Raw genomic sequence first — 11,959 nt, 5'->3', positions numbered from 1 at the left:
AAGTAAAGGAATAGTATTCCTTCCCACAGTAATCTCCCCAGCTAAGTTAGACACATTCAAACTTAAACGCTGAGTTTCTCTATCATATGTAGCTTTTGGGGAAAAGCTCAATGATTGAAAGTAGTTCTCTCTTTTTCATCTGGATGACATAGCAAAAGGCAAAAACTGTTTTTGTACTAAGTTCAGTCACTCTTTTTGAGGAAGATTGTTTTAATCAGTTTTTCATGGCAGTTTTCTGCCATCTGGTCTGGAATGCATTACAGGCAAGAACTTCTACGGAATTAGTTAAATGAGAGATGTGCCACCCTAATACTTAATTTCTACTCCTTGCATCCACTCTTTCTTTTTTCTCTAGGAGTGACTCTTTTTTAATTTCTGATTTGAAAGAGTAAATAGTGAAAGCACAGTGATTTTCAAGATACATGGAGCACTTTGGTAGGTTAAAGCTGATCCGCTGGAATTTTTCATCTCTGCTTCATCGTTTTTCCACAATAGCTGGTTTGTTGGAAGAGGAAACGGAAACCTGCCAAAAGCTGTCATTGCGCTGAGAGGGAACCAAATGGTACTTCTGAAAGATAAAGCAGGATGGAGAAAATCAAGCTGTCAGTATGTGTAGTGTAATTGAACAGGGCAGAGAATAATGTGGTTCTCATGGAAGAAAAATTTCCCCAGAATGAATTAAAAGTAGAATTTGAATCTACGTGTTTTATTTCAGTAGCAATGGAAAAATAATAGTAGTTTCAAGTGACTCTGAGACTAAAGGGAAGTGGAAAAAAAGATTGAACAGTTTTTATTTAGCTATGTAGCCAATTCCTGGGTCGCAGGGAGAATTTTCCTAGAGTATTAGCTGAAAAACCCTTAGCAAAATTATCTCTTCAGCTTTAATTGATTTCTTAGCTAACATGTACTTCCCTAACAACAGCCAATAATCTTCCATCAAACACACAAATAGCAGCGCAGATGCTTAAAAGTTTTATGCCACTGAAATATTAGGATTTGTGGAAGGAAAATGAGAAAGTAACTTCTTCCATTATGGTTGTAATAAGCTATTCTTATGTACTAGATTTCTTGGTAAGTTATGGTTTGGCTGTGAATGCTTAAGGCTGATGTTAGAGAAATGTAAATAGGGAACTTTCTAATACAAATTAAATTTTTTAAGTTATCCGGGAGCTTTATTTAAAATATTGCTGTATATTTAGAAGTACAAAACTGGTAACATAACTTCTTAAATTGTGCGTTTGTGAATTTGAGTATTGTGATCCTAGTATTTTATTCTTTATCGTCATTGGTTTTCAAACACGACAAAGATTTTTTTTTTAATGAGGTTTCTATGTGGAGGGTATGGGCTGCTAATCTATCACATATTAGAAAATGTATCATGCTGTGAAGTTTCAGAATGTTGTCGTGGAAGAAAATTGAGGGTTTTTTTCATGATTCAGGGCAGCAAATCAGAAGGTGGCTACTTGAATCTTGCAGGAATTTTCCCAAAGGAAATGAAATTGGGGAAGATGATAAGCAGGATATTTTAAGTGCGAGGTTGTACGCATATGGAAGTTGAAAGCATGTGAAAGCATATAGCAACATACTCAGCATAAATGTAAAAATAAAGTAAAAAACTGTTGACAGTGCACAGATTGTGCTGTAAAGGGTATTATACAATTCTCTGTCCCCTCCTGCTAGAGTGGGGAATACACGACTGTGATCCTTCAAGGGGAGGCACTTACTTACTGTCCTTTCTAGGGTCCTTTCTCCCTGAGATAAGAGCTTGGTACAGCTGGAGCGAGACCAGTGCTCTGCCTTTCCCCAGCCTTTGGTGGCCTTGCCCTGTTTTTTTTCCTGCGGGTAATATCTGGAGCGTGAAGTTTACTCCCAGTTTCAGATGTGAACCTGACAGGAAAGCAAAGCACTGCCCTTGGCAGCTCAGCTCAGTAAGCCCGTGTGTGTGCTGTACCCATGCGGGATCACGAATCTTTTACCAGCGTGGGGAGTCGCAGCAGCGAAGTGTTCAGGGCTTTGCTTTTAATTCCCTTCTAAGATCCCAGATTGACTTGTACGGACATCGCTAAGACCCGCATCGGTTGTTCCTGGCCAGTAAACCTACCCAGCCTAAAGACAGGTCTGCTGGCTGCTTCCCAGTGCTGCCCTAGGCTCCCAGTTGTAGTCCCAGAGACAGCTTGTGACAATGGCAAAATGTGGCTTGTTCCTCATCTCTCTTGCACTGCACTTCCCTTACCTGATGTGTGGCAGAGACATAGCTTCCCTGGTAAATAGAGAGGGCTAGGGACCAATCCATGGCTCCAGTGCCGAGCAGCACAGACTGGCTTTCGAGGACATTGATTGAGTCCCTGTAGCGTATTTGTCTCGGAGAGAACTAGCTGGAGCACTTGGAACAGAGCCAAAGAGTGAGCTAACATCATTAAGCTATGTGAGCAATCAGGAATCCAGCACTTCCGCTGGCTTTGAGGTCCTTTTTAATTTAACAGGGTCAATAAATTTCTCAGCACTGTATCCCCAGCAGTTATAAGGTATGGCTGTACAAAACTGTCGTCCTGAAAACAGGTACTTGCACAAGTTCTTGGTGTTCTCTCGGGTAAGAGAATTTTTAGAACAAGGCTTAGACAGCGAAGATGGTATGGTTGCACTCAGTTGCCTGTACATTTGACTTTGTATGTCTCAATTTGTGCAGGTCTGAACCATCCAGTCTTACCAGCTGAGACCACCGAGTTTGGAACTGTGTTGGGTGGGGTTTGAGAGCTGGAGCTTGAGCGTCCTGAGCTGGAAAGCAGAAATAGTTTAAAGAAAGTGTTGGGAGGAAGCGGATGTCTGCATCTGGGCTGAACAAGAAGTTTTTTCTCCATGTCGCTAGTGTGAACTGTGGGTCTGCTCATAGATTTTGCAGTACAAGCCACAGATGGCTTTTTAAAATCATCTGTGAGCTTTTTTTATAGCAAATATCATCATAGTTTAGAGGCAAGAGGACACTGGTGATGTTGCTGATTTCTTCTGCTTTTTTTTTGAACTGTTTTAGCATTTGATTCTTTATTACAGGCTTTATGTTAGTTACAGGACATTAGGAAGCATTTCAGGGCTTCTGGAAGCTCCTAAAGAGCCTTCTGAAATCAGCATCTCTTACAGTGCTGACACTGCAGGATTTCCAACAAGCTCTTTGCTCTGCCTCTTCTCCATTCCTCCTTGGATTCCCATCTGGCATCTCAGCTCTGCCAGAACATCTGCAGCATGTCCCTGACCCAGCCACCGTAAATGCAGGTGATCCCTCCAGTCCTTTGTACCTGCGCCTTTGTTCCCCTGTCTGCTGGGGAAATTTGTACATGTTGGTACATACAAGTGAGTTGTTCACAAATAATTGAAGTTAGATTGTGCTGAAAAAGATACCACTGCTGGGCTGTCCCGAGAGACCTGGTGGTTGGTATATTGTAGCTGAACTAGGTCATGCATCTACCCTGTACATACCTAGTACTCCACCACTTGGGACTACTTGGGACTGCAGAGAATGGCATTGAGAAAAATAAACCAGAGAACTAACTCGCATGTATTGGCTGAACTGTTTCTGCCAACTGGCTTTCCGAAAGGAAATTCATTAGGCACACTGGTATGGCCTGGTGCAAATTGCTTACGCTTTTGACTCCACGTTCCTAGGTCCATTAAGTTGGAAATGGAACTGGGTACAGCTGCTGGAACAGAACCTGCAGGACTTTTCTGCCAGAGCATTGGTGCAATGTGCTGTCTTAGGTTTTTTTTTCTCACTTCATGTTCCAGCACAGTTGCTGCCATCCCTCATTTCTGCTGGTACATTAAACATCCAAAGTTCAGGAATGCAAATGATTATGCTGAATGAATCATCTCCATAGCCTTGTGCATCCAGATAGTATCATTGTCTTTAGTTGTATATTCACAGTGTGCTTCTTGAATAATGCAGTGTACTGGTGGTTTCTGAAACTTTAAATATCTGGCATATGATATCATAAAGACTGACCTATATACTCATTTGATGAAAGTTAGTGTAAATCCGTTGATATCAGGGAGATTGTGTCAATTTAAAGCATCAACAGAGGACCTTAATGATCATATTTCTACTCCCTTTCAAGGTATATTTAAAATAGCGGAATCTTTTAAAATGCGACATTCCTTAGGTTCTTCTTTTTAACATAAAAAATGCAGATGTGGGGGGAGGTAGGAAAAACGGTCTAATTTTTATAATGAGCAGGACCAGTCTGAAGAGGACTTGGTATTACAAGCAAAGTGCTAGATATGCTGGAGCATGTAAGGTTCCTGACTCTAGCTTGGTAAAACAAAGCAGCACTGTGGCTTACTACAGTAGCAGATCAGGGAAGGGAAATTTTGGCCTTGAGGCAAATTCGGATAAAAATATATTGCTTGTTAAAAGGTGTATTTGTTTTCCAAATAATTATCTGGATAAAGCCTCTGGATAAAAACCTCAGCAATAGCTCCCGAGTATTGCGCATCACTGTACAAACTATTCTGGCCCCTGTCTGTAAAGCAAGAGGCTGAATTTCACCACTTGTACTGTTTGATTAGCTGCTTTGGGAATATGTGTACTGAGCTGCTAGGGACATAAAGATCTATCAGCCAAAGATAGACTGGGCCCCTCACTACAAGAAGGACATTGAGGTGCTGGAGCGTGTCCAGAGAAGGGCAACAAAGCTGGTGAAGGGTCTAGAGCACAAGTCTTCTGAGGAGTGGCTGAGGGAACTGGGGCTGTTTAGCCTGGAGAAGAGGAGGCTGAGGGGAGACCTCATCACGCTCTACAACTACCTGAAAGGAGGTTGTAGCGAGATGGGGGTTGTCTCTTCTCCCAAGTAACTAGCGATAGGATGACAGGAAATGGCCTGAAGTTGCGCCAAGGGAAGTTTAGATTGGACATTAGGAAAAATTTCTTTACTGAAAGAGTGGTCAGGCCTTGGAACAGGCTGCCCAGGGAAGTGGTGGAGTCACCATCCCTGGAAGTATTTAAAAGACGTGTAGATGAGGCGCTTAAGGAGATGGTTTAGTGGGCATGGTGGTGTTGGGTTAACGGTTGGACTTGATGATCTTAGAGGTCTTTTCCAACCTTAATGATTCTATGATTCTAAAGCAACTGATCACTGAATGATCCTTCTGGCATTTGGAAACCTTCTGGGAGCGTAACCACTTCCTCAAGGGGGAGTTTATGGCCATGGCTGTTGTTTGTCCCCTGTGATTCATGGCCAACCTCAGGTTCTTCAGAGCCGCTGACAGCCTTGACATTTACAGCTACTTTCAAACCTACAATTTGGCCTTATCTGAAAAATACCTTGGCCTTATCAAATGGATGCCCTTAAGGTATTCTGTTTTCCTGTTTCTGAGTTGTAGACCCCAGACCATACCTTTCTCCTCACTCCAAAATATCCTTTAGCCTGGTTATTAAGTCCAAATCTAAAGTTTTTTCAGGTAATGTGTTACTGCTGCTTCAGGGAGACAAGCCACTACTGGTAGCTTTTGTTCCTGTTTGATTATTCAGTAATACTTTAAAATAATGGCTTAATCTGTGTTCGTATCTTTGGTGTTTATTGTAATCGCATAAAGCATGTGGAAGTTATTTAGTATTAATGTGATTGTCAGAAGTCACTTGATAGAATTTCTACTGTAATTCAGTATTAATTACTCTGAGCATTAAAGAAAAGGAGCTTATTTTTTGTGCTGCCTGAATCTGAAAGAAATCTTCTTGATTCTGTAGGAGGTGGCAGCTTGCTTTCCTTAAGCATTTGCATGTGAACATCTGTAAAATCTGATGTTCTTTGGATTTCAGAGAGAAAAGATAGCTCAAAGGGGTACAAACCCACAAGTTTATAGTTTGACCATAGTTTTACATACAGCACTTGTTGGTAAGGTGCTTACCATCTCCTCCACAACCCATGTGATATCAGTGGGTCACCTCAGTCTAACTCCTGTTGCAGTCATGTTTTGGCACCTTCATGAAGGGAATTGGTGCAAAGACCTGAGCCAAATAAAAAGAAATGAAGCTAGGGCTGGATGTATTTTTTTGCTGACTAAAACTTCCAGATAATATAGTTTAAGTTGTCCCCAAATGATTTACAAAACCAGGCTGAGTAGTTTCAGCTGAACAACACTCGGTTGAAAGACCTTGGTTCAGAAAATCGGCCAAGGTAGATACCGTATTTTATGAGAGGCGAGTAATCACCTCAGTCACTGAAGCTGTGGTAGGCCCAAGTTCTGTTCCCTTTTCTGTGTGAGGTGACTTAAACCTCTCTCTCTCATCTAGTAGGAGGCAGTCCTAACCATCAGCGAAGGGGTATGCTGGACTGGTGCCGTCAGCGTCATCTGCTGATGTTGTTCCATCTTGTGTTACTAAACAGGGAGGGCCTGAAGGCTGGGTGACTCCACCACCAGTTTAGATGGTCACCCTCTTCTTGTCTTCCTCTCTGATTTAATGAGTATTGTATGTCCAGTAAAATTAGCTTTAACAAGAGGGATTGAAAGACCCTTCTTCACTCATTGCTGATATCTGAGATTGCATTGCCCAGGCAAATATCCTGCCAATGTTGTCTTCAGGAGTCAAGCTCCATCCCGTTCTGACAATTCGTTGTTATTGACTGTTCCCTGAGATAGGGATCAAAAGAGAGAAAGGTTTTCTTGCCTGGTATTTCGGAACGTGAGAAGGTGGGACCACATCTGAGTTATGGTGTATTATGTAAAACAAGAGGCATAGCGCCTCTAGGTGTGTGACATGGGAAGAACACCAACTACAGTTACAAAGCTGCTCCTATATAATATAGTATCAATGTCGCTGACCCTTCTGTGGCATTTGGAAACTAAGAGAAATAAGGAATGGAATGTTTTGCTCCACTTTCCTCAGCCAGTGCATAGAGGGCTGTAAAGTACTCAGTGACATGCACTGCCTTTCAAAAGTATTACTTTGTCCTAGCAAATAGCATTTATTTCCTGCTACCTTAAAAGAAAAAAAAAGTTTGGTTTTTACTTCTTTTACACTGTATCTCCTTTGAATGAAGTTAATGAGGGGGAAAAAGGTGAAGGAACTCTAGCACTTTCACAGGTTTCAAAATAGTGAAGAGATTAGTAAAAGCTCCAGCATGTTTCAGCTATCTGTACTTTGATTTTTTTTTTTTTTTTTTTTCTTCCCCGAGAGTGTTCTAGCTGTAGCAATTTAAATTGAGTACAGGCTGTACTAACAGTTGAGGAGAAACCTTGGCAGTTTAATTGTGTTGAAAAGAAGTTTAATGGCATTCTCAGCATTAAACACCATACATCTTGGAAAATATATCTGGATGATCTACTCAAAATAGTGGACTCTCCCAAGGGTACCATACTGGAAGCACAGTGCTAGGAGCATCTATCAAGCCTTAAGAAAAGGTAAGAGGAAGTTGACATCACTAAAAGGCAAAGAAAAGGGAGATTAATGGAAACAGAGAAACACCCTACCAAAAGCTGAAGTTGTTTCCAAAGGAAACAGAATTTATTATAAGCTCTGGCTGATTAAATATTTTATCTATGTGGCAGGCAGAAAAAGTTTCCAGAAAGAATTAACTAGAGGAATGAAAACCTAATGCTACATCCTCCTTCCAGCAACAGCACAAGCCAAAAAAGAGCAAAAAACACCCACGTCCCGCCTGCCATGTGTGTACGGTCTATTGATGACCAGGTATAAAAGAAGTGCTTAGAGAAGACACAGGGAGGCTGTATGAACTATTTGCATCTGTGTTCACTGTGGAAGAAACTGAGGACATTCCCTGTGTCCATGGGGAGGCTCAGCAGGCTGAAACTGAGGTAGTTATTAAAGAATTTATGGTATAGATACAGGATGGATGGGAACTTACTGGCAGGACCGGACTCACCGATGAGTGCTGAAAAACAGTAGTGTGTACTTCCTCACTTAAAACTGCCTTGGTACTTGAAGACTGGAAGGTGTTAAAAATGGGATCAGTGTTTAAAAATAGTTCAAATTAAAAATAGTTCAAGTAGATCTGTAAGCCTGACATCTCTATTGGCTGAATTGGTAGAGACTATATTGTAAGATAATATTAAGGAACACCTCTTGTGTTCTTGTGCTCTTGTGAAGAGTCAGCACTCTTGAGTCCAAGGGAAATTTTACCTTGTAAAACTCTTAGAGTTCTTTGAATAGATGCATGTGGATAAGGGTAAACTATATCCAGTAGATAAAGTCTATTTGAATTTTTAAAAGGCTTTTGACAAAGGGATCAAGGCAATCATGACATAAGAGGGAAGGTATTGGTAAAATAATTGATTAGAAGGATGCGGAGAATAAGAGATTAGGCAAATATTTGGAAGTAAGATTCGCGGGGGTTACTGCATTGACAAACTACACCAGTATCAGGAAATCTTCTGAGCTGAAAATACTTGGATGTGCAGTTTAAAATGTACTGGTCATGTTCATACTCTTCCCTAGGTGTCTGCGAATGAGTTGCAGAGTAAAGGGTGGGCTCTTTCAAAGATCTAGCGTGCAGCAAATCAACTCATCTCAAACACTGTTGGAAGCCTTGAGAAGCATCTACTAATGCTTCTAGGCATAACTCAACAGCACCAGAATTGCTGAGAAATATTGCTGTAAATTGATATTAGATGAAAGTAAAGTCTTTTTCTTCAGAAGGGACATTTTGAAAGCTCACAGAAGGTAGTGGCTTTGAGGTGTACAGCTGCAGTCCTTGCATTGGCTTGAATTTTCCTGGCTCATTTCCATGCCATGAGCTCTTGTGCCAGGGACTGGAAGGAACTTCCTTGTCTGTCAAACTGCTATTTGTTTCTCTCTTTTTCTATCTTTTTAGCCTCATGTTTGGCTTCTGCTAATCTAACTGCTCCAGAGCAATTTATCACCTCTTCTGCTTATACTCAGGTGGCCACTAGTTCATTGCTCAATTACAATGCTCATTGCCCTAGGGATGCAAAACAGGTGAGGTTACCCAGAGGGAGTAACTAATAGAGGAAATACAGAGATCTTCTTTTGTATATTTTAGAGTTGTGTGAATTGATTTTACCCCATTTAAAATATTGTACATTCACCACATATTCCTATGGAATCTGAACAACTGTTTTTATTATGAAGCTTTTAGTTGACAGTTTAATAGGGATCTGCACTCCAGCTGCAGGCCATGTGGCATGATCTCAGAGATCACCAGTGATACAGGTACTATAATTTAAAAAAGGTGCTCATATACTTAAAAAAGAGGCTATCCTAGTTACAGTTGTTGCCATAATGCCTGTCGAAGCATTTGCTGTTTTAAATAATTTCTCTTCAGTCTGCACTTTTTGTAGCACAGAGCATCTTTAAAAAGAAAACACATTCAGTTCAAACGTTGCTGCTTTCTCTCTCTATCCAGTTCTCTTTGGAAAGAGCTCCACGAGGTTGAAGAGAGGATATAGTCGAATGTCACCTTCACTGACATTTGCAAATTATTAATATGCGAAGGATGTTATGATGTTAAAGAGAAAACTCAGAAGACTTAGCAAAAGTGTTCGCAGCTATGAATAGGTCTTTCGTGGCTGTAATAATTTGGTATGTTTTATATTTGGGTTACAAAGCATATAAGGCCATGAACAGACAGGAAAGCATAATGTTACTAGCTTTGTGTTTGCTGCAGTGCTATTGCAGACAGTGATCTACAGAGACCTGCGTCTGTCTGGACAGTAGTTGGGTAAAAGACCTAGATGTGCAGGAGATACTGTGCTGTTCTGTTCCTGTATGGTTGCTGTCCCAAAGACATAGCAGACTGTCTTAGGGAATCAAAAGTAAACATCCTGAAGATTCTATCTGGGCTTTGTTGCAGTTCTTTTTCCCCTTAAAACCTGAGAAAGTGTGTGATCTGGTTACGTTTCTTCTCACAGGCTTACTCTGGCATACAGTCCAGTGAAATTAAATGCTAAAGATATCAGGCTTAGTTCTGTAACTTTTTTTCCTAGCTGATTTCATTGGTTCTCTATTTTCTTATCCTCCAGACTTTCAGCTGTAAAAGCTGTGAAGTATTCAGAAGATTTAGAAATACGAGGCAGCAATTTCATTTTGACAATACAAGTAGTTTACAGCCATGCTCTTCTGGCTATCCTTTTATATTATTTCCACTTGTGTGTGACTTTAGCAGCCACAATCTTTGAAGAGTCAAACTAAGATGAACAGCTCATCTTTTGAAAGTTAAGATTCAAGCTGTCAGATAACAGAAAGGATTGATGTTTAGTTCTGCTGGTTTTGGAAAGAGTAGCTATTAAAAGCACATTCTAATTTGAGTTGGCAGAATAAGGATCACACACAGTCCCAAAATACCAGTGAACGCTGATTTTAATGTTTCATTGCTTTGGTGTATAGGACAGCTCTGTGTTCCACTGAAAAACACAGAGTCAGCTTTCCCTTGGCACTATATATAGTATTCCCAGGGCGACAGTGTAAGAGCAGCAATGGGTGGAGGTTTAAAAAAAAAACCCCTAATTAATACTGAATTCAGTCAGAAGGGGAGCCTGCCCCTTCACGGGGATTAGAGCCTACCTCTGCGATGTCTAACTGGACTTTCTGAGTGCATCAAATTATTCTGAAGGTCATATGCTAAGGACAGCATGTCGTTAAGAAACAGGCTGATGGAGAAAGATGTAGTCTGCAGTCACTGTGGAAAGAGTGTGTTTCCTTGCTTTTGGGTCTTTGGAGCTGATGGTGGGAGTGACCAGAATCCCTGACCTGGGAAAAGCCATTGAAAAGGTGTATAAAAAGGAGAATCAGGCTAATTTGTTTGTCTTTAATCTTTGGGACTAGAGATGAGAGGAAAGCACAGGTTCTTTGAGTTGGAAGCCTCCGTCTGTAAGAAAGAGGAGGCAGTGCGGGGTCTCAGCAGGCTGCGGGCTGTGCCTAAGGGATGAGCTGAAGTGAGTTTTGGAGACAGTCATATCCTGAGAGGAGCGAGCGTCTCCGCCGAGAGTCTGAGTGGAAGATTTGCTGTTGTTGGGTCCATAAAGGGCAGTCAGGTGCGAAGAGAGGAGAGCAAAGGGAAAGGAAAAGATGGGAATAGCATCACACCGTCCATGCCACAAGCTCTCGACTGGGTGACCGTGGTGTCTGTGGAGGGGCCCGCAGTGAGAACAGGGCAGAATCCCTCGTGCTGAAGCTGTTTGACATGACATTAGGCAAAGCACTGGGATCTACCACAGGAATAAAAGCCTCGTGCATTGATGGAGAATGTTTGGCATCTGTAATTTTATTGGTTTAATGATCAGCTTTTATGATTGCTCGTGTTACTTCATACCTTTTCTTCTGAAGTGCATCGCAGGCCTGGATTTTTTTGCCTGAGGTTCCAAGCATACTTCCAGTGAGACCAGAGTTGGTTTTCATTGACTTTAATGGGATTATAATTGAATCTTAAGTCAGGTAGTTATCCTTAGGCTAAGTAAACAATGGCTTGTGTAGTTGGGGAAGTTGAGATAAAACAAGAGAGGGGGTCAATTTACAGTACTTTAAGTGCTCGTTTCTGGCTCCCTGTATAGACAAGCAGAATGGTTTACCATGCACCTAATACATGCCAAAAGTGCCTATGTGGAGATTGAGCGCATGGAAACTCGTATGCTGTTAATTCAAATACAGTCTGTGTCTTAGTAAGATTGGCTACACAAGCCCCAAAGGGGCAGATAATCAAGAAGTGCATGATATGAATCAGAGCACAGTGCATTAAGGAGGGCATCGCTATTTGAAAGCATAAAAGCACTCTGAGAAGTGAGTGCAGTAAAACTCCTCTGTCACTGCAGTGGAGGTTCGGATGTGTGGTTGCAAGCTGACTTATTGTGACCCCAGCTGTAAGCATATTCCAACAGCTGCAGCAAATTGCTAAATCATTCTGGGCTAATGCTGACGTCAAATTATCTAAATAATTTTTGTAAGGTTATCCTTTGCCATAGGGACAAATACATAAGTCTTTATATGCCTTCTGCTCTA

This window comes from Fulmarus glacialis, unplaced genomic scaffold, assembly GCF_000690835.1.
Source record: "Fulmarus glacialis isolate BGI_N327 unplaced genomic scaffold, ASM69083v1 scaffold11981, whole genome shotgun sequence".
In the NCBI taxonomy this organism is placed as follows: domain Eukaryota; kingdom Metazoa; phylum Chordata; class Aves; order Procellariiformes; family Procellariidae; genus Fulmarus; species Fulmarus glacialis.
Note: the sequence above shows the minus strand (reverse complement) of the source record.